The following is a 27,670-nucleotide window of genomic DNA, read 5'->3' on the forward strand; positions in this document are numbered from 1 at the left end:
GAAATCTGAATAGGTCAACCCAAAAAGCACATAGTAGCTCTGAAAGAAATAGACAAAATGTTATCTTCCCAGTATGAGGGACCGCACTCTGAGTTAGCTCTGTCTCCAGACTAGTTAAGAGTATGCATACAATGTTCATAGTCAGCCCCCGTGAGTTGATAAAACACAGCTATTATTTCAGATTAGGAAAGCCTAGAGAATTTCTCTAGTATTCAACTTTTCCCTAATTAGTCATCTTAAAATAGCCTGAGATTGGTATGCATAACAGTTATCACAACATCTTCCTACCACCAATCTCTTTGCTTTTAAGATCTCTGTTAAATGATATACACAGGCTTATCTCTGCTCTCTTTGAAACTGCTGTAAAGCACGGATAACTTGAGGTCTTTCTTGGTTTACACAAATATGAATTAGCAGAACCAGAACCAAAGGTCTTACAAGAATTGTCTACAAGGCCCCAGAGCAGCAAGATACAGCCTCGAAGAAACTGGCCAGTGCTGGGCCTGTGAAGCATCAGTAGACTGGGCTAGAATTCCTTCAGATAATTTTCCATTTAAAAAAACATATGAAACTCTAAGTGCCTTGAGACTCATCTTTTCTAGCTGAGCAGCATTATTTGCAAATCTGCACCTTTCTGTGACAGTCTAAATCTAATATTCTTGTAGCTATTTAAAATTTTGAAAACTGTGAAAATAAATGACGAATTTCATTGGTTTAAATGTTACTTTGGCTTCATATATATGTCCCAAAATCCCAATTAAAATGGAGTAAGTTGAAGCTATCTTGCATGCTAAACAGGAATGGAAGATAACAATAGAGAAGTTGGCTGTATTAAAACTAAATACTACAGAAATGGTAGATACAGAGGTTGAGATTTCTACCTACTGCCCTACTCAGTATGGAGCAGGATAATCTTTGCTTTGTTAACTTCAGTGAAACTTCAGAGAATTCTGACACTTACAAATTCAGGATATTTATAGGGAAGGATTCCTGAAAAACCATAATTAAAGAATTGCAATATTAAGTGTATGTGGACACATTACAAATACTTTTTTTTCAAGCCTTCAGAACCATATTTTTATTACATATAGAGATACAGAGGGACTGATGAAAGTAACATAATCGGGACCTGGATGTACTGCCACAATAGAGTAAAAAATTGATGTTTGGTCAGTTTTCTCTGAATTTCTGTGAGCTCCCAAATTCAGTAATTCTTGGTTTCTCTTATTGATTGTGGTGAAACTATTGAAGCAATGATATTTACTGAAAGATTTTTCTTTCATATGCATTAGCGGAACAAAAGCCTTGGATGAGATAAAGTATCCAGTAATAATGACTGCTTTTGCTGTCATCCAGTCTTAGTCCAAAATCAAACACCTAGGAAGTTCATAATGCACAAACACATTTACTTTCATTTGGTGTGCAGATTTTAGTCTGAGTAAATAGTTTGCAAAATAATAAAAGGAACAAAGAAAAATACAATTTTAACCAGTTACGATGGTGAGGAATACACTCCTCAGGGTTACATGAAAAAAAAGTTCCATCTGGAAAATGGAAAATAAGATGATAGCTTAAGGATTGTACATAGGACTTAGGATTTACTGAGACAGGAGAGTCGAGTGGTGTACCTTTCAAGAACAAGTGACAATGCTCTTCTTACAGTTCATTTTAATATTTGGGAATTTTAGTTGATTTGGAAAATCCCTGAACCTGAACATACTGAGAGCACTCAATTCACTCTGTTCTCTACTTGACATTGTTAGCATACTCAGTACTTTTCTAAACTGCGTCTCTCCAGAAACTCAAACAAACTTCAAAGATCAAACAGGAAACCTGTGTGAAAAAGACTTATACCTCTTTATAACTAGGTTTATTTTCAAGTTAGTTACATTTTTAAATATTGGGTCCTTCAGCTGCAACCAAAAACACCTTCTAAGGAAATGCCAGAGCTCTCCTCTGTGGAGTACAGTTTCTGACATTAGGAAAATTCATCTTAAAGGCAACTCCTTGATATCTGTGTCAGCTTAGTTATATATATATAGATATATATATATATGTATGCCCATTATACCGCTGTATGCTATACATACTTTTTCTCCTTCCCATTCTTTATGCATCAATCACTATTAGTTTGATTCTAGGTACATCTTCCAGCCCTATCTGATTAAGAATTCATCTCTGTAAGTAAATCTCTGGAAGGTATTATATATTTAATTAAGCATTCCACCAGTGATCAAACATGTCATCTAAAGTTTTTTTAAACTTGCTTATAAATAGAATACTACTGTAATTTTATTTTCTTACATTCTGTTCTTAAACTACATCATCGTGTTATTTATTTATTTATTACCCCTAATATTCCTCCCTACATACTGTACACAGTGCAAATTTGTGTTACCTTTACTTTGTATCCATTTCAGTTTTGGAAAAAGCCATGCTAAGAAACTAAGAAAAATATTCTGAAACTTCTAAATGTTTTTATTCCAGATAGTATATTTAATAGCAATCAAAAAGCTGAGAAAATGTATCTACAGTAGCTAGTTAACAAATATAACTGCTGAATTATTACATTTGGAGATTTCTTATTTTGTCACTTGTCAGCAAGCTAGAAAATCAATGTGGTTAAACTGGGAAATGTATTTTATACAGATGTGTCCAATATAGTTTTCTGAAAGAATTAGGCAAAAATTTTTATAAACGCATAATTCAAGATTAGAGTACAACTTTTAAATCTGTGCTTTTTCTCTCTTTCTGCCTTTTGTTTTTCATTTTTCGGTTATACTCATCCTTCGGGTTATATCATCCTTTATTTATCGTTTTAAAAGTTTTTGTTTAAACATTTCCTTTTTTTCTCTCTAAAGTCTTCTAAAAATGTAATATATTTTAAAAGTCTATTCAGAACTGAAGATTTTTTTAATCTTCTTTGCTGATTCATCCTGAATACTTTTCTTTTTCCTAAAGTGCTGTATGTTAACTTAGGATTTTATCATTTTCCCATTGAAATCAGCTGGAAAATACCTTTGATTTTCATATGGAAAGATCTAGCACTTGAGCTGAGGCTACCTGCTCCCTCAGAAGTTGTCCCTGTGAAGTGTCCTGGCCCAAACTGCCTCAATTGTGTTCCCACTTCAAAACCTCAGAGCAGAATGGAAGCCCTCCAATTGCATTTAAAGTTCATCTGAAATGAGAGTTCTTTGTTAAAACAGATATCCTGCAAATTTCACAGAACACCTCATTTGGCCTTGGACACTAGTGTAGTGTGTGGGCCTTATCTGCATCTAAGGTCCTCTTCAAGCCTACATAGCACAGCAACAGTAATTATTACTAGTACTATGCTGGCTAAATGCATAGAAGCACTCCTTTAAAATATTATTATATAAAATTTAAATTAAGATAAAATATTGTATTAAGACATGCAAGAGATAAGGGTTGCCATCCAGAAAGACTTAGACAGGCTTGAGAGGTGGGCCCACACCAACCTCCTAAAGTTCAGTAAGGCAATTTGCAAGGTCTTGCACTTGGACTGGGGCAATCCCAAAGACAAATACTGGCTGTGTGGAGAATGGCTTGAGGGCAGCCCTGAGGAGAAGAATTAGGTATGTGAGAAACACAACATGAGCCAGCAATGTCCACTTGCAAAAGTTAACTGTATCCTGGGTTGCATCAAGAGAAACATGGCCAGCAGGTCAAGTGAGGTGATCCTGTGCTTCTACTCTGTTCTCATGGGACCCCACCAGGAGTATTGCATCCAGTTCTGGAGCCATCAACACAAGAATGACATTGAGCTGTTGGAGCAGCTTCAGAGACGGGCCACGAAGATGAGGACTTGAACACCTCCTCTATGTGTACAAGCTGAGAGAGCTGGGGCTCTTCAGCCTGGAGAAGTTTCCACTGAGGCCTTATAATGGCCTAATGACCTAAAGTACCTGAAGGAGGCCTATAATGAAGCCAGAGGGACTCTTTACAAGGGCATGTATTGATAAGATGAAGAGCTATGAACTGGAAGAGGGTAGATTTAGACTACATATTAGGAAGAAATTCTTTACTGTGAGAGCGGTGAGACACTGGAACAGGTTGTCCAGAGAGGTTGTGAATGTCCTCTCCCTGGAGGAGTTCAAGGCCAGACTGGATGGGTCTTGAAGCAACCTGGTCTAGTGGGAGGTGTCCTTGGAAAAGGGTGGGTTTGGAAAAGTATGACCTCTAAGTCCTTTCCAACTCAAACCATTCTGTGATTCTATGATTCTGTTAAAACGTCATTTTCAAACATTTCTTTATCTGATCCTTGCATTCCTCCATTGGTGTATTGCAAATACTCTGTGAGTTAGTGTCCTTCACTACAGGCTGAACTAGATGTAGATGTCAAGCAGTAGGGTCTAATTGTGGTTTAACCCCAGCAAGCGACTCAGAACCACACAGCAGCTCTCTCTCTCCCCAGCTGGAAGAGGGAAGGAATCAGGGAGGTAGAAGTTCAAGGACTCATGGCTGAGAAAAAACATCATCATATAATCTCTGTAGAGAAAATTAACTCTGTTAGAGTTAATTGAGTTTTTGCCAGACAAAAGCTTGACAAAGCTTCGGTGATCACCTCTGCAAGAAGACAACAACAGAAATGCCAAGGTCAAAGGAGAGGGAGGATGTGCTCCAGGTACTGGAATAGCTATTTCTTTGCAGCTAATAAAGGATAACAGGGGAGTGCATTCCTAATCTATAGCTCATATAGGACCCCCACTCCAGAGCATGTGGACATTTCCTGAAGGAACTGCAGGCTGTAGAGAATCCACCATGGACAGGGAAAATATGAGGAGGAAGGAGCTTCAGAGAAGAGCCAATATGTAGAGACCATACTCTTCATCCACTCTGCATATGTAGAGAGTAGATAGAGAAATCAAAATTGAAATAGTGAAGTTGTGTGTGAGAGACGGGAAAATTTATTGTTTTAATGTTTATCTTCATTTCTCACTACTTAATATGTTGTTAGAAGCAATAAATTTCCAATTAGTTTTTCCAAGTCAAATCTCACTTGCCTGCAATAGTAAATAGTAAACAATTTCCCTGTCTTTATCTTGACTCATGCTTTCTCAACCTATTTTCTTCACTTCCACAATAAGGTAAAGTGCTGGCTGTTAGGCAAGTTTAATCCACCACGTAGTCCCATGGTTTGATCAAACCTTGTCCAGCCCAGTTAGGTAGCAGAAGTTGAGGTAATTCAATGTTGGCTCTGTTTGGTTTTTTTATTAGTCTTTTGGTGACTTTCCATGAACAATCTTACAATGCTGGCAGATAAGACTGGTAGGCAATCTTAATTTAATCTGAGTCCAAGATGTCCATGATGGTGATGAGTACAGAACTTTGCTACAAGATTCAGGATGCTTCTAGGTGTATTTTGCTAGCATCAGCATAGACAGACTGCCATTGCTGGCCTTGGGTATGGATCCAAATAGACTTGGAGAGATGCTGATGCCAAGAGAGGAGTCTAAGTGTTCAAAGAAAAAAGCAAAGCATTTTATTCTCTGAACTTTTCTGAAAGCTGGCTGAAGAAATGTTTTCCTCATTTCATTTTAGCTGCCAAGAACAAATTCATGATTTTTTTTTGGCTCTCCTATATTAAGGACTATCTGACAACAATGACTGGACAAATGTGGCAAGTTAGAGGTCTTCTAGGAGAGGAGAGAGAGCAGCTGGCTTATGGCCATCAGTATTTAATATGTATTTTTTCCCAACAGCTCAAATTTTTCAGGAAAAGGAGAGGGTGAGGAGAAATGAAAGTGAAAAGAGTTCAGTTGTGGGATGGATTAAACCTGGAACTAACCACAGGAAGTTTCTCAGGAATAAGCCAGTATTTTGGGTAATGCTATTTCTGGGGAATTTTTTGACCCATTTGGCTTGGAGATGTGTTTCTGAGACAACATGTTAATTCAAAAGCTGCCGAAGATGAAACATGACCTAGCTCACCACGAATGATGTAGCGAAAAATGCATTTATGAAGCTTCTGCTAGAGATGATTCTCCCTTATATCTGGATAATCTCTGAAGGTATGACAAACAGTGCCTGTGGCAAAGATAAACTTCCAGGTAGGCTTATCTCTTGATTGGGGATATTACTAATAAACCAGTCCAGAGGTGAATAAATATTTCATTTGACTCATTAGTCACAATTCGATCATACAACTGTGACTGTAAGTACAAAGACACATTACCAATGTAAAGACAGTACAAAGCTCATCAAACTGCATCTTGGCCAGCTTCCCAGATTTCTGACAGCTCAGACTGAGTCTTTGAGAAGTCTACTTTCCTAGGATTAGTAAAGGAATAGGAGTGAACTGACAAAAACATATGAAATCAGGCTAAGCCTGTAGAGAAGACAGGAACAGCATGAGAGATGTGACTCAGACAGAAGCTTGTTGAGCCAGAAAGTTATTAAGGTTCTGGGTTACCTGCTCTAATGCACCCTGACAGAGCAGATGGTTTAAGCAAGATCCCAGAGGTCTCTTCCATCTTCAACCATTCCATGGCTAACTAATTCTGTGAAACATATGTCTTGTCTTATCTAGAATAGAAGACAATAGCAAGTTAGGATGGCTGATATTGCTTTGAACTATGAAAAGAAAAAGACTGGTAGGACAGACTGAAAACAAATGGCATCAAAGGGATTCTCTAAATAAATGAATTATTTATTAGTCTTTCCCCTCAACAGTGTTCTTCTGTGTTTTTGCATGCTGGATAGAGCAGAGTTGTTACTTTTTTCAGAGTGATGACAGTGATGGAGTTCATTCATATTAACAAGTGGAAGAAGGGAGTAAGTTGGGGTAGAAAACGACTACTCCCCCATTTATGGAAGAGGTTGGAGTCAGGGATGACAGAATTTCCCAGTAGTATTGGACAGAAAGATATATCATGATTGACAGGTGTCATTTTAGACAAGTAGTCACTAAGTAGATTTTGGTCACATGGTAACTCACATGAGCTTTTGGTAAATTTGGAGTAGGGGTCCTGAACATGCAGAGGATGCTAAGGGCTAAAAGTGGGGCTTATGTTGTAGCTCTGTTGATTCTGTGTTTCTGCAGTGGCTCCTGGAGTACAGAGACGGGGCTATGGAGGTGCAGGCTGTGTTGGGATCCTCTAAAATAGGTACTGGCAGACTCCAGTCCCATCAAACAGTAGACACTGTGATATTCATTTGTGTCACCAAGGGCTTGTCAAGGACTGAACGCCTTCAGGGCTTCTTCTTGTTCCAGAAAATTAGGTAAAGCTCTTTTCTGTTGCCCTGAAGGATGACACTATTGTTTGACAGTGTGGATGGAGCAGTAATGGTAAAGAGGTGCTGAGAATGACTTGCAGCACTATGTTAGTGCATTCTACCTTGCAGTCCAGGTCAAGTTTTCCTGTAATCAGATGGAGCACTTCCAGATATTTAAAATGTGAGACACCAAGTACTCATTTAGCTCTCTTCCTCAAGAAGACAAGATCTATCAAGACAGATAGGAAGTATTAAATTTGAACAGTTAAGACATGCATTATTCTATCTGACAGAATGGATGTTGCCAACGGAGGACGACCTAAAAGTAAACATGAGGATTTGGGCATCCTTTTTCTTGAAAAGCAATGAATTAAAGATCCAATAGTTGCATTTAAATGACTTCAAGAATGGGAGCGTTCATTAGCTCAGCCATCGACCTGGTATTTTCTACCTACAGTCTGCTGCCAAGTTGTGTACTTTATGAATGTGAAATGGAAAGAAGTACTTTATGACTTCCCTTTTAATGTACTCTTACAGCACCTTGGAAATCCCACCTACTCCAGTCCTGCCCTGCAGAAAATTTTTCCATGCATTTATTACAGTAATTTTAAAAAATATATTAGATAGCTTCATGTTTCTTTATTGAAAAAACAGATGGAATTTTCTGATGCATTCATGTTGACATCATCCAGAATAGTCAGTCCTTGAATTCATACTGAGCTCATATCAATCTCCAAGATCCTTAGAATGACAGTAAAATGCTTTTTGTTTTCAAATTATCATTTGCTTTATCAATTATTTTTGGCACATTTTCATTAGTTTTCAGGTGCTACAGCATTAGTCCACCTATTTACATATGAGAATACCAGCTGATATTCTACCATATTCTACCAGCTGATAACAGTGTGCCCTTAGGATATATCTGTATATCAAAGTCAATACCAGAGGCATGCTCAATTGCTTTTAGTGAGCACCGACTTTTAAATATTTTGACATTTTGCAATTTAAGTATAACAGAAGAGAGGGTCCTATGATCAATACAAAAATATTCTTTGATCTAATCAGTAATTCATTTTTCATAAATATGCAGATTTTTCAGCTGTCTAGTAGAGCTGCTAATGGATAAGTGGAGGGGAAAGGGTTGTCTGTCAAGAGGAAAATAAATTAATTCTGCATGTTACATCACAAAGAATGTATTATATTTTATTGCTTTTCCAAGAATGTTTTAATGATAGAGCCACTATTTGCTACAGAGTTATGCTATAGTGTCCCAAAACCTAAAGTAATAAAATAATTAGGAATTAGTTTGTCTCCAAGGACATGTGCTTCATTACAAGTTATGCAGTTATAGTGAAGTGTTTAGACCCAAAAATCCTTGGTTTAAATCCAAGGAACCAGCATCCAGGAACAAATCAAGAAGCTGAAATCAATTAGAAAACAAGTTTATGGGAGAAATACTTTTGGAAATGACTGGAGGATATGTTTAGTTACAGGTGAATGTACTTGGAATTACTTGCTGTAAGGAATGGGAGGAGAGTCTTGGTGGGTAAGACACCAGAGGAAATAAAGAGGAGCAGGCCTTGGGTTTTGCATATAGACACCATGGTCAGCCAGGTTCGGAAGTTGATGTGTATGGCAACCAGATATAAGAAATATTTGTATAAAGAAAATTGAGGTAGTGTAAAATTCTCAGAATGCACCAAGGATGACAATGCACAAGAGTTACTGAAACTTTCAAACATTGCCTCTACAGGTTCTTGCTTAGTAACTTACCATCAACTATATGATATCCTGCCTGTATACAGTAAAAGGAGGAGCCAATATGCACTTGAAATCTATTAATCTCATCAGTAGAATGTAACTCTTGAATTACTTTTTTTACTAATCACATTATCTTTCTTCCTAATCTTTTTCTACAGTAGTAACTAGCTTTCTTGTCATCACAGACCACCTTCTCTCTGTTCTATAGACCTCTCTCAAATCTTTCTGATTTTCTTAATCTTTCCCTCTCTGACATTAGATTTGATCACTTAACATTCATCATCTTCTTCCTCCCTGAAAACTACATAAAGTTCAAGTCATAGAGTTTCTTTCTGTCATGTACCATGGACTTCCAATCATAACCATTTTGTTGATTTTATTCCTTTGCCTTATCCTCATTATGTTCTCCTTTTCATATTTTATTTCTGGGATTTGTATAAAGTTTTGCTGAAAATAACATTTGAAAAATAGTGAATACAATGGGAACAATAACTTTAAATAACTTTAAAGATCAGTTACATCAAAAGGTCTTTTTTTTTTTTTCCCTAACTCTGGTAATTTGAAAAAGAAGAGGACTTGTAGAAAGAAAAAAAAGAAGCCCAACTTTGTTAAAGACTCCAAAGCTAGAACATAACTATGTTTTTATCCAGTTTCAAATCAACTTGAAAGCTTGAAAAAAGTTGACAAGTTTTTTTTTTTTTTTTTGTATTTTTTTTTAAATTAACTGTGATTTAAACTGTATGCTTATTGTTCTGTTTCTTTAAATGTGCGGCAGAGATGCGCTTATATAAACTGTTCCAATTGTTGATTACTCTCACTATTATTAAACATATTATGTTGTGGGGTTTTTTTAATTATTATTTATTTCTAGTATAGATTTGTCTATATGCATTTATCTAATAAAGAACTTTTTTTTTTCCCCCATTACATATTTTTACATTGTTATTAACCCACCTGGTAAACTTCTTTAAGTAACCTTAAGCTCTTCTATTATTCTCTAAAGGAATAGTTTCCTTTCTCCTGTTTCATTTCTTCCCTGTTTTTCACTTGCAAACCTCCTCATTATTTATTTATTTACTAGCATTTTTGCTGCTCTGACATGATTTTTCAATATCTTTCAGTGGTCGTTAGTAAGTATGAAACTTGGGTCTTTTCCAGAACAGGTCAGGTATTGAGACTGAATTTGGATTTATTAATTCAACCTGATTCACCAGTTTTGGAGACATAAGTTCTATTACACCTTCACAGGGTGTGATTCTCTTAGTTTTTTACCTGAATAGCACTATGTAGGAAAAATGCTAAATTACAGCCTGAACCAGTGATTGAGCACCTGGTGGGAGGGTATGGCAAACCCAGGGGAGTTAAGGTGCATGCAATGCATCTGAGTGACCAGAAATGGAGGAGCCAGGATCCACTTCTTCCCAGACCTCATTTAAGGGTTGGCAGTGGAGGAGAAGGTATCTTGCTGGAGGTTTCCATGTAACTGAAGTCTTCTAAAGGTAAGCAAATTTTCTTCTTTAATTTCAGCGTCCACAATTGCTGTATTTGGGCTTGTTCTCTTTTGCTGTAGCTGAAGACTTTGCCACCCTGCTGTTATTGCTATACTTTATACCACGTTATGGTGTTATGTGTGGGTATACTAAAGGCAGTTTAAAAAATAAACACACAAAAAAAAGCAAACTCTTGTGCTATTGATCTAAACTCATAGTATTAATATTTAACTCACACAGATTCACTCATCTATTTCACTGGTTTCGCTGCATGACTTTCAGTGTTTATAATGAGGAGATAACAAATAATATATTATTTCTACAAAATAGAAGGGAAATACATGAGTTCTATCTGAAAGGTAACTTTAAGGTGCAAAATGCAAAATCTAACATCCAGCTCTCTCTGGAGCAGTGTACTCTGTCTGCTTTGTTGATTTTGTTGCCTTACTGATGAAGGATAAATATATAATTCTTGAACACTAGATTCACAGGATTAGGCTAAGCTTGGCTTGTTTTCTTTTTGTGTCATTTTAAACTTAAATGCTAACTCTTGCGTCATCATGTTAATCTTGGGGAAAAAAGCTCCTAAAGTTTGTGATGAATATAAAATTTTATTCTTTCCATTCGCATCTATAACGGTAGATAATATCTATCCTATTTATTGTCTCTGCAGTACTTAAAATCTTGCAACAAATATCTAAAATCTAGGGAAGCTCTTGATATATATGTAACTATAGAGAGAAAAAAGTGATACAGACGTAGAAACAAAATCAAGAGCTAATTATGGAGCAATCACAACACTTCAGTAATAGATTATGAAGGCGTCAATGTTAATGATCTCTTAAACATCATTATAATTGTTTTTGTGAACTAATTCTCATTGAGTTAGTTGTTAATGTAGCCAGGGTCAATGTCCTCGGTATGATCTCTCACTATCCTATCCAAAGGAGAAATGACTGTACATAAGATTCTGTGGTAAGATTGCTCTGTTACATAGCCTCAGATGACAAAATAGTCCTTCAGGAACTATTAAAGTAAACATAACTGAAAAAGATCTCCCTGAAAGAAATGCCTCCTATTTATTTCCACGGAAACTTCAGTAGATACAAAAGAGCACAATAACACTATATGTTAAAGCAAATTCTCAGTCATAAGCCACTATTTATCACACAGTCACCAGTGATTTGCTATGTGTTTTCACCAACTATGAACAAGAGCTGCCATGCCATGCTTGTAAAATATGCACTATATAATATGACCCACTGATGAAACACAGCACCTACCACCTCACTGTTTTCACATCTAGTAATTGCTCTCCAGTAAGCACTCAGCAATTGTTGATGAGTGTCAATGGGTGCAAATTTTTCTATATGGAAGAATTCAGTGACACACCTTTGCTTCATATGTACTTCCAGGTCAGACTGCCCCCTTGCCATATGCCATGTGGCAATGAAATGTAATGGAATATCAGTGGGAAGGTTCCCCCTCTAGTGCCATACCACCAACACATATTCAATGCATATATCAAATAGACATTTCCTTTTGGATTTCCAACTTTCTTTAAGGTAATCCTCTGGTATGTTTCTGATTAAACACAACAAGCACTTGCCTTTTCTCTGTTTTATCCTTGCTGTTATAATTGTAAACAAAATCATAAGAGAAAAGTAGTATGATAAAGTAATAACTATCAAAATATGTAAAAGTGTTCTACTGCAATAATGGATCCATCACTCTTTCCTAAGCTTTATTTTCAAATATAATCATGCACTTAAATGGAGAAGCACAGATTCAATTCCCTTTTTATCTTTCCATTTTTTATTTCATTCTGTCTTTAAAAGAGTCAAAATTCTTCTTTTCACAGATTTCAGAGGCTCATAACAATAGATTGCTGAGATAATGGCATCTATCAAGAACATATTTGGTGCAGGCACTAAGGTCACTGATCTTTTAACACCAGTGAAGTATATCATTACACCACGTATGTTATGCCACCTACATATATATATATATATATATATAGGTTATAGATTATACAGATAGATTATAGTTATAGAATTGATTTCTCAAAGTCTTTTATATAAATATATTTATATTTTTATATATATTTATATATTTATATAAAAGACTTTGAGAAATCAATTCTATAACTCAGGGCTCAGAAGAAATTTCTACTGAAGTGATTATGATAATTGCATCAGCACCCTGGCCAGCACTGACCGAAGTCATTGCATTATTATTATTATTATTTTTTTTTTTTAGCCTGATGCAAGAGCACCCAATTTCCCCTTTATTAAATCCTCAGCTCCTTCTTGTCTACCCTTGCCAGAAGCTTATTTTCCTTCTATTGTATATGCCTTCCTCTGCCAGTTTCCATCTGTCTCTCCCTCGCATTACTGCTCATCAGTGCATCATAGAAATGCTGATGCCATTGTCTGCATACATACTTGTCCACATCTGGATTCTTTAGGCTCCTCCCTTTTTACCTATATCTCCATTCCTTGTTATCTTTTGCCATTTTTCTCACTCTCTTCACTCCTGAAAATAAATAATTCAGACATTGAAGATCTGTAAAGTGTTTGGGATAATGAATTGCAGTAGGAGGTACAATGCCGTTAAGCAACTGGACACTTACAATTAACAATTGATTAGTTGACAATTATGTGGGTAAGTGAAACAGATGGCTTTGCTAATCATGTGCAAGAGCTGCATAAATTTCTCTTTTTTGTTTACACCAAAATTCACTAGATTTCCCCCCCCCCCCCAACTGCAGCTTTGAAATTGATTTGATGGTTTACAAAATGCACCACTTCGGAGCAAAGAGACATGATAACAATCTGAATGTAAAGCCTCAATTTGCTATATCAATCTGTACAGGTAATAAAAATTCGGCTGAAAAGCCATATAGAATTCTTCTGATATCTTTCAGCACTATAACTTGAGAACAGTTAGGGAGCTGCTTCATCTCAAATCAATAAGCATTGCATATGTTCTTATGAAAGACTAAATCGACGTTTGCAGTGTTCCTAGCATCCATCCTTGCTTCTGCTGAAGTTAGTGGAGAAACTTCTGCTACATCTGTGAAAGGAGGCTGGAGCCCTTAATTTTATTCTTTTTCATTACTGTCAGTGAAGTAATTGTTCTGTATTGATTAACGTGTCTCTGAGAAAACGGGAACAAAGTACAGAAAGAAGGCTTTTGAAAAGAAAGTTGCTGATCTTGTATTGTAATATGTACTCCCTGCCGGCCAACTCCTGCAAATGGCTTATGCTAAGTAGTTACAATGAAGTAAAAATTACAGCCTAATAGTTTGAGAATACATTAATTTATTAAATTAATTTAGTGTAGTTACATCTAAACCTTACATGCATCAACAATATTTTTCTGACTGCTGGTGCTGTATTCACACTATTCTAACTGTTTATATGTTTTTTTTTGTTGTTGTTTTTTTTTTTTTTTTTTTTTTTTTAAAAAAAAAAAAAAGAAAGGAAAAAAAAAAAAGTTTAATAACTTTTTGTAACAACGTTGCTGTTCTGATGTAATGACTGAGCCCAGCCAGAAACTGCAATACTGTACATGGGTCAGATAGGCTTCCTTCCTTCTTCTCTATTGTGAAACTGGCAAGGGAGACAGGTGATGAAAGCATTCCTTTGAAGAATAATGGAAGAAGGAAATCACTGTGTTAGATTATTCAGTTCGACCTCCCTTTTTGTTTTCTCAAATAATTTCTAGTAACATAGCCCTAGTACAGAGTGTGAAACAGCAGCATGCAACATCCATTTTTCTTTTTAAAACAGTTTTTAGACAAACAAACACATGCAGACATTAAAGCAAATGTTTGTCTCCTTTTTAATGACCTATAACTCAAGAAGGTGTTGAAACCACTGTGAAAAATGTTTTGTTTTCTCTTTCAGAAAGATTTATTTCCAGATAGGTTAAATGATGTTTTCTATATGAATTTATTCAGCACCTTAAAAAAACTGAGTTTTGAATGGAAGTGATTGGACAACTTTGTTGCTGTTGAATATAGTAGTAGGAAGATGTTTCTATGGAAAGAAGAAAATAATAACAGGACAGAAAGCACTTTAATAGTACCCTAATGCTAAACTAGAATAATTTATAAGAATTATTTTGTTAATCCAAAGGTGAAGTCTTTTCACTTGCAAGCTTTCTGCAATTAATATAAAGCTTTCATATGCTTCTTAAAATTATTCTATGGTACTTGTATCTGAGATTTTTGTGCTATAGAGAGGAAAATCTCTGGTTAAATAAGTTAGTAACAGATTTAGAGGGTCTGTATTCTAACATTCTCTTAATCTGTTTTCTTAGGTAAGTGGCCTGCATATTCTTGCACATCCTTGTCACATGAATGTGAACTTCTTTTTTGAATTCCTTTTGAACATGTATCAGATATTGGAATGCCATTTGAAATTCATGGAGCTATGCAAGTTTGTGCTAGCTGAGGAACTAGCCTTAATTCCCCTGTACCTCAGTTTATCTGAAAGTAAAAGCCATCTATTCACACACTAGTTAAGTCTGCTAAGTGACAACAGTGTGTTTATCTAGCACATCTCTTACAAAACCCCAGTGCTTGAAACTGAGGAACTGAAATGTTAAGGATGCCATAAATCTTAGAGTTCACAAAGGGCCTGAACTGATGCTTGCTGAAGTCCGTAAGAGTCTTTCCATTTATTTAAGTCAGAGCTTGTCTGGATCCATAATAAACAAGTATTTTGGTGTATATGTGGCCAGATGAGCCACTAAGGATGCTGATCTGCACATATGAGTGGACTGATATTGCAGCAGTAGTAGCAATAACATGCCATACCCTAGACAGTTGGTACAAGTACAAAATCTACAGAGAATTCAGAAAAAGTTGGTGCAGTGAAAAAGCACTGTTTCTCAAGTGATAATACCAGCTATCTTTTTCTTCCATGTGTGATTTTTCACCTCTTAAACCAAAGAAACTGAAAAAGAAGAGTAAAAGGCTTATGTTCATTTTTTTTCAAACAGATTTTTAATTATAAAAGGTTAGAATTATCTATCAATTTTTCTCTATCTGTCCAAGCTACATAGTTCATAAACATTCAAATATTTGAAAAGTACAAATGTACCAAAAACAATGTAGCATATTATATACAGGAAGTTGTTCAACTTTCTCATTTCTTGCAAACTAAATTAATGCACTAAACTAAAGCATTCATTCTTATAATAGTTTTATATGAAACTTTCTTATTCAGTACTGTCAATAACTGTTTCTACTTTCTACATGGCTTGCTAGCACACACTAAACTTGAGCATCTTGTAATAATGTTAACACTTTCAACTGTTTCAGAATCCTTTCATCCTTATTCATTTCAGTACATAGCAAGCACCCCTTAACAGCATGATTAAGGAAAAAAGGATTTGAAGAATTTTGAGCTCATCTCTTCTTAGGGAGAATAATTACTTCATATTTATTTTTTCTTCAGGATTGCTTTGTAAGATGTCACTGATCATTCTTAATTCAAATAATAAAGACATGTTTTTAAAGGAGTAAAAATACGCAAGCAGTACTCAATATCATATTTAAGATTGCTGGTGGCAGAAAGCTCTTGAATGAAAAGAAGCAATGGGAGAAGCCTCCATAGAAATTGTTAAAATGCAGCTGGTCCAAATCTTTGGACCTGTCAGAAAGTAGATCAAAGAAACTTTTATCAGACACTGACAAAACTAGTCCACCATGATTCAAATTAAACATACCTAGAGGCATCATTCTTTTACTGTAATCTTGTGAAATATGATGGTCTCTATCAAACTCATATTGCTAAAATATTTTTTGTCTTCTAGGTAAACTACTCTGTCTTGATAGACTTTTATTTTTCACATTTTCTCTTGGAAGAAAAGCTAATGTTGAGGAAATACAATTAAGTATTTGCATAAAAGTATCAAATTATATTGCAAATAATATTCTACAATAAAACCAACTGGTTATTATCATGCAGACAACAGATGTGGCTCAAGGCTATGATCTTCAACACTGAAACATGCAGATCTAGTAGAATAATAGATAACATACTGAAGAATTCTTACTTTTCTCATGCAAATGATAACATTAGAGACCACTTATAACACATGAAATCCAGTCATTTCTCCAACAAATAGTTCGGTCCCTGGAACTGCTTATAATCTAATCATAGCTCTGGTACAACCAGAGAAACAAGAAAGGAAGGTGTTGCAACAAACATTCATAATATTCCTAACTTTTTCACTTATTTATTACATTCAGCGTATTTGTTCTGGCACCATGGACTGGTAGATTCTGTAGACCTGGTAGACTAGAACTGGATCCTGAAATCCATACATGTTAAATACAAAATTATACATTAAGCCTGATTCAAAGCATAGTTTTTTTATCCAAATAATAATTTTTAAGAACTCATTGGACGTAAAGACAGAACTTGGTGAGCTGGGTTGGCTTGCTTATATAGTGAATTTTAATGGCAAGAAAGTTGCATCTGTTCCTAAATGTCTTTCAGCTGCTAGATGCTGCTATACTGCTGATACCAGAGCACAGAAACAGATGGGGAAGAGGAGTGTTCCTCTTTTGGTAATCCAGTATCAAATTCAGCTGGGATACCCAGTTGATGGCTCTAGCTTTTTGCACAGTGTGGTGGATGAGCTAATAAGCTACAGTGGATGTAGTAAGGTTTTCCACAAAGTTGGTCTTTTTGGAGCAATTTCTGTACATATGGAGCCATTAATCTGCAATCCAAATTATCTATCCATACTGGTTTGTAATGAACACACCTGTGAGAATCTAGATACATTCATTTGCTTAAGTATGCATGAATAATAGGCAAAATCTTTCACATTATTTATATTTAAACTTTCTGAATTTTTGACCGATAGATTTGACTTAATTTTTCATATATTATGATGGATGATGCTCATTCTGCTTGTAAAGTCTAATATGTATAAAGAGAGCACCTGGGATGTAAATAGGGAAGCTGCCTGTTGATTTATTTATTTATTTATTTATTTATTTATTTATTTATTTATTTTAATGCTGTGCTTTATAAAACTCTGGAGGATAGAACTCCCTGAAAGGAAGAAGGGGATTCATACTCTGCTGCAAGCTTGTGAGCATGGAATATTATTTTGTGGTAAAGAAATTTCCAAAGCTTAGTGTCATGCAGGCTGGTGAAATGAAAGAGTGGGGAGTTACATATTCATAACCTAAATGAAAAAAGATTTTTGTGGGGGCCCGGAAAGGACTCTTGAGTTTCTTACAACTTGGAAACCAATGAAAAGGTTTCTAGGATGATAGTATGTATTCTGGACACAGTAAGAGAAATCTGGGGACAAATACTGTAGTTTCTATTTCACCTTACATAGCATTTTTTCTATTCTAACTTCAGTGTACATGGTACATTCATATTAAGTCTAGTTTTATAGTTTTTTATATAATTTTTGTAAAAGAAAAGTTTAGATATTCTTTTCTGAAAAAGCTTTTTGATTTGAATCCCTGCATACATAGCTGCCTCAGAAAGGAGGAATCCACACTTGTGAGTGGCAATAAGCCTGAAGTCAGAACCTAGCTTTACTATTGAAGTGAATTTCCATACATCTGGAAACTAAAGCTGGGGGGGGGGAGTAATCAGAAAAGAACTGAAAAAGAGTATATTTAAGTCTTCCTGTTAAGCAGGTACAGGTGGGAAATACTGGAAAGCACTAGAATTCAGTTGCTTTTCTGTGTCGCTCTAAAGAATAAGAATTTCTAAGATTTAGTATGTGAGGTTTGCCCATTATTATAGCAAAACTTGCTGTAGATTAATATGATTTTGGTTCCTTTACATTGACTGCTGTCTCTTAAAGAGTTCTAAAACTTTAAAATATTTTTATTCCTCTTCTTTGCAGCCCTATATACAACGATGAACATCTTTGGCATCTGTAATACTACTGATCTGTTCTGTCTAAACTTAAGCTGTATCTTTGAGAAGAGACTTTGGCCATTTGGTCCCTTTCAAAGGGAGACTTGAAGGTATGTTATGAAGCTTAAATGGCATTGTGTAGTTTAGTATGTATTAGAGCTTGCTGCTTTCCTGTAGCATAAGTTAAATTTTCATGAAAAACAAGAATTCCCCTAATTGGCACCTCAGGGCAAATTGAGGCAGACTGGAAAAGCCAAACTGGATTCTTTGCCTTTCATCCATCACTATTACCTGCAAAGGCTTGACACTTAGACAAGACCTCCTTCAAGTGTTTGCTCATTTGTAAATCAATGGATTTAACAATTGCACTATTAAGCTTCATTTCTCAGTAGTGTTGGTTCTTCTGCTCTTAAAAAGTGCTTAAACAGAAAATATATTCACATATTGGGAACTATAAACTGATTTCTTACATTCTCTTTTCAAGGTGTAATAACACTGTAATGCATGTCTGAATTTGTCCTGTGGCCTATTCCTAAAAATTTTTTGAATTAGCTTCAAGCTTTTCTCCTCAAATGGTGTGCTACATCAGCTTTTGTTCAAAGAGTTTGTATTTGACTAGTATGTTATGTAAGTAATTATAAAGTACTCTGCAAGTTTTTAAATGGGAATTACTATTTACTAGCTCTACTTTTGGATAATTGGTCGTGTTATCCATTACTGGCCTTTGTTGCGAGTTCAGAAAATAATAGATTCTGGTATTTTTGCCTGTTTGTTTTACACAAAGTTTTGGGGTTGTTTTTTTGTTTGTTTTTTTGGTTTTGTTTTGTTTTTTTGTTTTTTGTTTTTTTGGTTTTTTTTTTTAAGATTTAGCCTTGACTGACTCTTTGCCTAGACAATGCATATATTTTGGTGGCTTCAGCTATATGTAAGTCAAAGAAGCATGCTGGTAACAAAAGATAAGGTGAAGGCTGATGTACTCAACAAAATTTTTGCCTCAGTCTTCACTGGCAACTGTTCTTCACACACCCCTTGAGATAGTTGAGAAGGTGGGAACTATGAGAGCAATTTCATTCCTGATGTAAGTGAAGATCAGGTTCATGACCACCTGAAGAATTTGAAAATCCACAAGTCTATTGGTCCCAATGATTGGGATGCATCCCAGAGTCTTGAGGATTGATATAGTCACCAAGCCACTCTAGATATTTGAAAAATCATGGCAGTTAGTTGAAGCCCCTGGTGATGGGAAAGAGGGCAATGTCACACCCTTTTTAAAGAAGGACAGAAAGGACAGTGCAGGGAACAACTGATCTGTCAGCCTCACCTCTCTGCAAGGGAAAATCATGGAACAGATCTTGCTGGAAGCTGCTTGGGGATGTGGAAGATGGAGGTGATACAGGACAACCAGTAGGAGTAGCTTGCAGTACCAGCTTTGAAACTAAATCTCTGACTTAAACTAATCACAGAATCACAGAATCACCTGGGTTGGAAGGGACCTCAAGGATCATGTAGTTCCAAGCCCCCTGCCTAGCAGGGCCACCAAACGTACACATTCAGATCAGGTTGCCCAGGACCCCGTCCAACCTGGCCTTGAACACGTCCAAGGACGGGGCATCCACAACCTCCCTGGGCAGCCCGTTCCAGGGCCTAACTACTCTCCTTATGAAGAAACTAAATAACATTACATTTTTTCTCAAACTGATAGTGGCAGTCAAGGTAAAAACTGTCTATTCTGAATGCACGTACTGACTAAGTGGACATAAATATCATATTATTGTCATGTATGAACTTTGTTTATCTGTATCTCACTGTTATTTCAAATCTTAATTTAAAGCAACAACAAAAATAGCATGGTAACTGGGTGGTGTTTCTTTACTGTAACTTTACTTGATGTAAATATTTGTGAAACCCTGTTCTGCTCTTTACAGTGACCCTTGACAAACATGTTAATCTGTGATAATGTAAGGATAGTGAACTTTCAGATGAACCAAAAATTATTAAAATAGAAATAATCATTCCGAGCTTTAAAAAAAATTACATAATAAAATCACTGAAAAATATCAAAGGAGCACTGAGTTTGAAAATAATTAAGTTGCATTTCAAAGGAAATATTTGCAGGTAAAACACTTCTTAGAAGAGATATATCCATGAAACATTAAATTTAAATTGCCCACCTCCTTCATGCAGGAGGCTGTTGGAATAAAGAGAAGGCTCAGGGGTCCATAATCGTATGCTCACTGCCCAGCAAAGATTCTTGGGTGGCAACAGGTTCCCCAGCAGGAAAGGTATAAGGATAATTTGCTTTGCACTGGCTAAGTGTTGAACCAACAAATATTGAACCCCATGTGCTTCTAGCATCCTTATTGAATAGTTGAGATTCCTAGAAACCTTATGTCTAGTAGTAGGTATGACCATATGGCTCGGAATGAGGTGCAAAATTCAGTAATACAGTGATGAAATATCTGCTTGTATGAGAAGCTTCTTCTGAACATTTGCAAGAGGGTGTTCTTGGTACCTGTTCCTATGAATTTCTGCTTAAACAGTTGATTTTTGTGATAACATCTGGCAAAGACTTCAAAAATGATGTGAAGTGAGAAAATTAAAAGAACAGAAATACTTTATAGACAGGTATTGCATCAGTAAGTGACTGTATTTAGAGACAAATGAGGCTTTCTGAAAGGAAAAGTAATGTTTTTTATGAAACAGTGGAACAGAGTTGGAGTGTAAAAGCAATAAACAGGGTAAGGAAGCATTATTTTGTCAGACCTGTCTGAAAGAGGAAAAATTCCTATTTTAACATAGTAGAGAGACCATAGCGTTATTCTGTGTATGAACATTTATATGACTTACCATGACACACGCATTTAATTTTTGAAGAAAAAAATATTTTTTTATTTGGAGCATATCAATAAGGCTGAAGAGATTTTGTTCTAAGAAATACTAATGCAGGAAAAGTGTAAAAGATGCTAAGACCATTATTTGATGATCAAATTCATTTTTCTCTTTAAAGTCCCTTAATGACTTGTCTGTTCTGATGCAGTTCTCTGAATTCTATTAGATACAGTATTTTTAAAATTCTGGAAATTGAAGATGAAAATGTTTTGGAGTGATTAAGGTTTTTTTTTTTTTTTTTTTTTTTTTTTTTTTTTTCAGAGCATGGAATTTTAAAATAAGCATTTACAAGATAAATTTCTAATTCCACAGTTCTTCAGGTCTTCAATTAGCAAGTTACTGTAGCCACTGGGACAATACAAAAGATAAAAAATAAAATCTAGTTTTGTGAGTGAACTGTAGAATTTTGAAATTACTTACTTCACTTACATTGTGACATTGGTTGTGATCTATTTTTTTTCAGCCACACAGCCCCAGTTGAAATCAAACATAGGGTTAATTTGTCATAGATATAAGCTACCTGAAGAAATTTACAACAAAGGAGAAAATTTAAACAGGGGAAATGAATTCTGTCATGTTCTCTTCTTCTTTTTGTGAGCAAAAAATAAGGATGATGGTATGGAAGATGGTGGTATGGAAGACAGTGTTACCTAGGGGAAAAAGAGGTACTTCAGCAAGTATGCAAGGTGATTTCAAATGTCACACAAACCTTAATTAATCTCACATCAGCATTTGATCCTGAGATAGGAGATGATTCCTGTGTAGGAGTACTCCCACACTTCCTCTACAGTCAATGAAGAGAGAAAGACACCCTGAAGAATTACTCAGGTTTCACATAGGATGACTCACTCTGAAGAGGTGTCTTTCACTTTTTATTAACTATTTAGCAACACCAGGGTTGTAAATTGGCTGTCTAAATTTAGAGAGAAATCCCTTACTGAAGTATCTAGTCAGAGTAACTGAAAAGAGCTAAGCCACTCTAAAGGGTGATTCCTTCCATACTAAGAGAGATCTCTACAATGTGTGGGGTGATTCCTGTTCTACAGATGCTGCATGACCTTCTTAGGCTCTAGAAACTAGCTGAAGTTAGGTGAGGCTAATCCTTTCTTTAGACCAGTTTGTTACCTAAGTGAGAAAGTTAAAGCTAAGCAAGAGAAACCTGGAATATAATAAAGATATAGAGTACAACTATTTTGTTGAAGAAGATTTGCCTTAGTTTAACATGGTCGTTTGCAGTGACTGCTGAATTTCTGAGGGTTGTGCACACTAGTGCATTTTTCTGGATAATCAAGTATATCCAAAATACTCATCAGTAAAGGGAAGATTAATAGTCAGAAAACTTTATGCTTTTAAGCATCTAAAAACATAGATACTTCAACAAAATCTCTTTAGTCACCTCCTTGCTGCCTTAAAAGCTCTATTTCCTTCTAAAATCTGCTTCTGTGCGTCAGTTAATGCCTGTTCATTTTTTTTTTCCACTACTAATTCTTTATAACACTTGAACTCAAATTGAGCTGTAGCTGAGTCACACTAACACAAATAAAACAGGCAATTCGGAAGGAAACCCTCCCCTGTGCTATAAACTATAAAGCATCTTTTAATTGTTTCTTTACTGAAGGCAATCTTCTTTCCTCTCCCTTTCTCAACAAAGCAAAGTACGTACTCTAACATAGTGCTATGACAGGTGTAGGGCTTCAATGTTGTCAGTTCTAATCCTTTATATGTCACACCTTCAATCATATACTGAGCCATGCATTTTAAACAGAAGTCTGTTTTCTAGTCTGTGGCAACAGAGTGCCAGGACATACACTGTACAACCATATGGGTGTCTCTTTGCAGGACATATGTTGTACATCCTTAGGCACTAAAGCAATTAACAAGCAACTGTAAAGTAAATGTGATCTCCTCTGAAAAGCTCCAGAGCAACTTTCAGTTTTTAAAATTATATTGCTAATTTATGTCATAAAGAGATTCAGAACGTCAGAGACAGGTACAGTGATCACAAATAAAAGCAACAATAGACATCTTCCCCACTCAGGGAAAAAGCTGGGCCGAATTTAATGTGTAAATAATCAGGATTGGGGCGTAGCCACAGCAACTGTACTGGCCTGTTTGCACATATTTTTAGAATTATTTTTTCCCCTCTGTTTTCCTGTGCTTTTTCTTCTTCCAATCACCATGAGCCTTCCCTTTTCTAATATTTGGATCTTCCATTATGTAACCCGTAAGAAGTCTTGAAATGCTCCTGATTGCATCCCAAAGTATTCTATATGCAGTTATCTCCCTCAGGTCTGCTAAGTGCTCTGAAGAGCCTTTCCTCTGATCTATCCTCATAGATGTCACCTCCACCCCTGGAACCAATGCTCTCCTGGGACAGGCATGTTTTTTCTGATTGGGTTACTGGGGTGTAATGTTCTGTTTTCTCAACCCTCCACCCCACAGTTTTGTCCCTGCACTCCAGCTTTCTATCACACAACCCAACATCCTAGCACCATGGGGACACAAGAGAGACATGTTGGATTAGAACACAGGAGAGTTTAGGTCCCCACTTTGTCTTCATCACCACCCATTTTTTTCCTGCTTTGTTATAGCCTCTATGTATGCTATTTTCTATGTAGACAATCTTTTCAACCATTCCTCATGCACGTTTTTCCTTACTCTGCTGTTGGCTTTTTCTACACATTTTTGGTATACAGTTTGCAAACTTGTTACCAAATATTTGTATCACGTAAACCAGCACAGTGCCCCGCATGCAACAAATCAGAGGGAACACATGAAATAGGAATGCACTTTTTCTTCTCTAGAAAAGGCATAGTACAGAAACCATGGTGTTTTGAAAGATGAAAAATAAGACTCAGCAACTGATATTGCTGTATGGTGATATCATTCATATTATTAATTGATTTGCTATGCTTATTGCACAGAAAGAAAATGCCAGCTTTCACAGGCTATGAGAAGACAGAAATCTGCTTTTTATATTCCAAGATTTGCAGAACACAAAAGGTTAATTACAGGAAGGGTGAGTGAAAGAGATGCTGTCCTTTATTGTGTTTGAAGCTAAAAAGATTATAAAAGACTATTTCAATATTCACAGTCTTTTACTTGTTCAGGTGCTGCACTTCATTTTGGGAAACACATTTTGATTCGGCTCTAGGACTTCTGATTTGTCCTCCTCAACTACTGCACATAGCAAAGGGCTGAAAGCCAATCCAGCTTTTTTGCTGAAGATTCAGTGAGACAACACAGGTAAGGAACAATTTAGAACTTTTAGATAAAATAGCCATTCTTAGGATGTTTCTGTAGTTTGAGCAAGACCTCCTTTGTAGCGTTCTGAGGCTTTACTCTTAGTGGTATTTCTCGTGACACAGAACTCTAAAAAACCACATTTAATTTGCTGTGATTCTGTAATCATGAAGTCTGGATGTTGACATTCAGTAGGTTCACGTTTGCAGTTGACCAAATACACAATCATCAGATAAATGATCCTTGGAAAACTAAGTCTGCTGCATAAAGAGATTTAGAAGCCTCACTTTATACATTGCACTTTCTGAAATGTTTGTTTTTCTAAACTTTTCAAATGAAATCATTTTGATTATAGCGCTACATGATTAATTTTTAATTGCACAACAAGAGCTCCTAACTTCTTCTCTACTTCAGGCTGTCTTCTTCTATTTTAAGAAAATATTTCTGTATCTGAGGACAAAATATTTACTCCAAAATTAAAAACATGTTTCCACGTGGGTGTTCCAGGGTTGTTGTGGGCTGCCAGTTTTAGAAATATTTTGGCTGAAAATTATGCTGTGGCCTTTACAAGGTTTTGAAATTATTAAAACATTTTAACATTACTCTATAGGATCATAGAATCCTTAGAGTTGTATGGGACCTTTAAAGGCTATCTAGTGCAACTCTCCTGTAATGATCAGGGACATCACAGTTAGATTAGGCTGCCCAGAGCCTTATCCCACCTCACCTTGGAAGTCTCCAGGAACGGGACGTCAACCACATCCCCTGGCAACCTCTTTCAGTGCCTCACCATTACCCTCTCTGTAAAATACTTTTTCCTTATATCCAGCCTACATCCACCCTCTTTTAGCTTGAAGCCATTTGCCCTTGTTCAATCACCACAGGCCCCACTAAAGAGTCTGTCTCCTTTGTTTCCAAGCTCCCTTTTAGATACTGAAAGGCCACTCTCTGGTCTTCCTAGAGCCTTCTCTTCTCCAGAATGAAAAGTGTTTCTTGTATACTGAGGATTCCACATGTGGACTCAGTACTCCAGATGAGGTCTCACCAGTGCAGTGTAGAGAGGAAGGATCGCAACCCTTGCCCTGCTGACCACATTTCTTTTGATGCAGCTCAGGATATGGTTGGCTTTCTGGGGGCTTTCTGGGCTGTGAGGGCATATTACTGGCTTGTGTTTAGCTTACCATCCACCAGTGCCCAACAGTCTTTTCCAGCAGAGCTGTGCTCAGTCCTTTCATGTTTTAATATTTCTTTCTCCATATAATTCTTCGTTTCATTTCATACTGAGGGTGGTGACACGCTGGAACAGGTTGCCCAAGGAGGCTGTGTATGCCCCATCCCTGCAGGCATTCAAGGCCAGGCTGGATGTGACTCTGGGCAGCCTGGTCTGGTGGTTGCAACCCTGCATATAGCAGGGGGGTTGAAACTCGATGATTATTGTGGTCCTTTTCAACCCAGGCCATTCTATGACTCTATTATTTCATTTTATTTCATGGTATTAAAGTAGTGTCTTATCAAGATTCCATTTAAAATAAAGATTTGAGGTGTGAAATACTTACTATCATGGAATTACTTTACATGAGATTCCTATACTAGTGAGATGTCTTAAATGCATATTAACGTAAACAACAGTTAGAAATTAAACTAAATACTCTGACAAAGTCCTAGTCTCTGGAAAGACAGCAGTTTTACCACAATTTTTGGTGAGGCCAAGAATTCACCCTGTCATCAACCACCTTTCATCCTTCTGTGATACAAGCCCTAAACACTTTTAGTATACAAAGCAGATAAGAATTACAAGCATGAAATTAAGAATTAAGCATGAAAAAAATGGAAGTTGCATAATGTTTATTCAGTGTACTGTAACCTTTAATTAAACGAAGAATAAAAATGAAAATAACTGCTTGCTTAGAATTTGCTGACTTCAACTTGTTTGAAATAGGCAGTACAAATTGTAAAAAAAAACCCTGCTTTTGATAGACTGAAAAGATAATTAATATAAGGCAGCAACCCATTCGGTGCACTTCCTATGACTGCATAGCATTGCTCAGCAACTTTCTTCCCTCAAGCTAGTCAGTTGAGTAATCCTTCCTATGTTTTTTTCTTTCTCAAAAGCTCCATTCAAAAAAATTCTATGTCTTCTCTTCCAGCTACTTCTTTGGTCTCTCTTCCTTATTGCCTGCCAGTTATTGAGTTCTTATTTTAGTTCCCTTGCCCTTCTTATGCCACTCTTTACTTATCAGATATGAGAGCTGGAATCCCTTACTCATGAGAACTAATGTCATCCTTACTTACTGATTTCGAAACTATAGGAGAAAATATACATATATGGAGGCAAAAGCAGGTATCTGTTTTACACTATATACCTTCTTTCACTCAAAGTCTAGTTATCTCTGCTCAGCAGATTGATGTCCTTTTGCCTCTGCTACCAGGACATCATGCAAAAGGAGACCAAAGGAATGGATGAAGATAGAATGAGGTAAGTCACAGCAGGCATGGGGTTGAGATGGTTTCCATGATTAGTTGAGGAACAGTAGGTTGAAGTTTCTAGAAAAGCAAAAGAACTGTCTGTATAAAGCTGAATGAATACTGACTACATTTTTGGTATTCCAAGCACGGCTGGTGGCACCATTTACTACGAAACTGAAAAATGTTATGGGTCTATTTAACACTTCATTTTTGGGAGTGGTTTCAAAGTGATGTGACATTTTGAGTTGAGTTTTTTTCCTTTTTTTTTTTTTTTTTTTTTTTTAGATTTTATTTTTCCTGTGTTGTTGTTTGCTTGTTTGTTGTTGTTGTTGAAGGGAGAGCAGTAAGTCCCAACCTCTTTGGAAAAACTCTGTTCTTCCATGATTTGAAGAAAAGTCTTGAATTTCACTCAGGATAGGAGTAGTCCTTGTCAGAGGCAAACCAAGAATATATCTTTCTCTGTCTGAATCTGGGTAGGAATCAAACAGGATAAATCATTGATTTTTTTTTACTATTATCATTCCTCGAACAGCACTGGATTTCTACAAACATTGCCCACGGAGATTCTGAAGTCCTAAGCTGGAAGAGGGGAGGATATCTTGTATGGGACTCCAACCAGGTATAGACTATGTTTGACACTCTGTTATTACTAAGGACATAATAAAGTATAATAGT

The 27,670-nt window shown here is 36.2% G+C and overlaps 1 long non-coding RNA gene across 2 annotated transcripts; it reads left to right on the top strand.

Annotated features, from left to right (window-relative positions):
• Positions 1–10,424: 10,424 nt before the first annotated feature.
• LOC128080510 (uncharacterized) lies at positions 10,425–27,005 on the top strand. 2 transcript variants are annotated; one of them, XR_008206713.1, is made up of 5 exons: positions 10,425–10,496; positions 11,903–12,052; positions 18,384–18,507; positions 24,397–24,532; positions 26,931–27,005. It is a non-coding gene; the product is annotated as an uncharacterized LOC128080510 (long non-coding RNA). The 2 variants fall into 2 exon arrangements; XR_008206712.1 differs by having other exon boundaries at positions 26,959–27,005.
• The last annotated feature ends 665 nt before the right edge of the window (positions 27,006–27,670 follow it).

Source organism: Tympanuchus pallidicinctus, unplaced genomic scaffold, assembly GCF_026119805.1.
Source record: "Tympanuchus pallidicinctus isolate F22 unplaced genomic scaffold, pur_lepc_1.0 scaffold2, whole genome shotgun sequence".
NCBI lineage: Eukaryota > Metazoa > Chordata > Aves > Galliformes > Phasianidae > Tympanuchus > Tympanuchus pallidicinctus.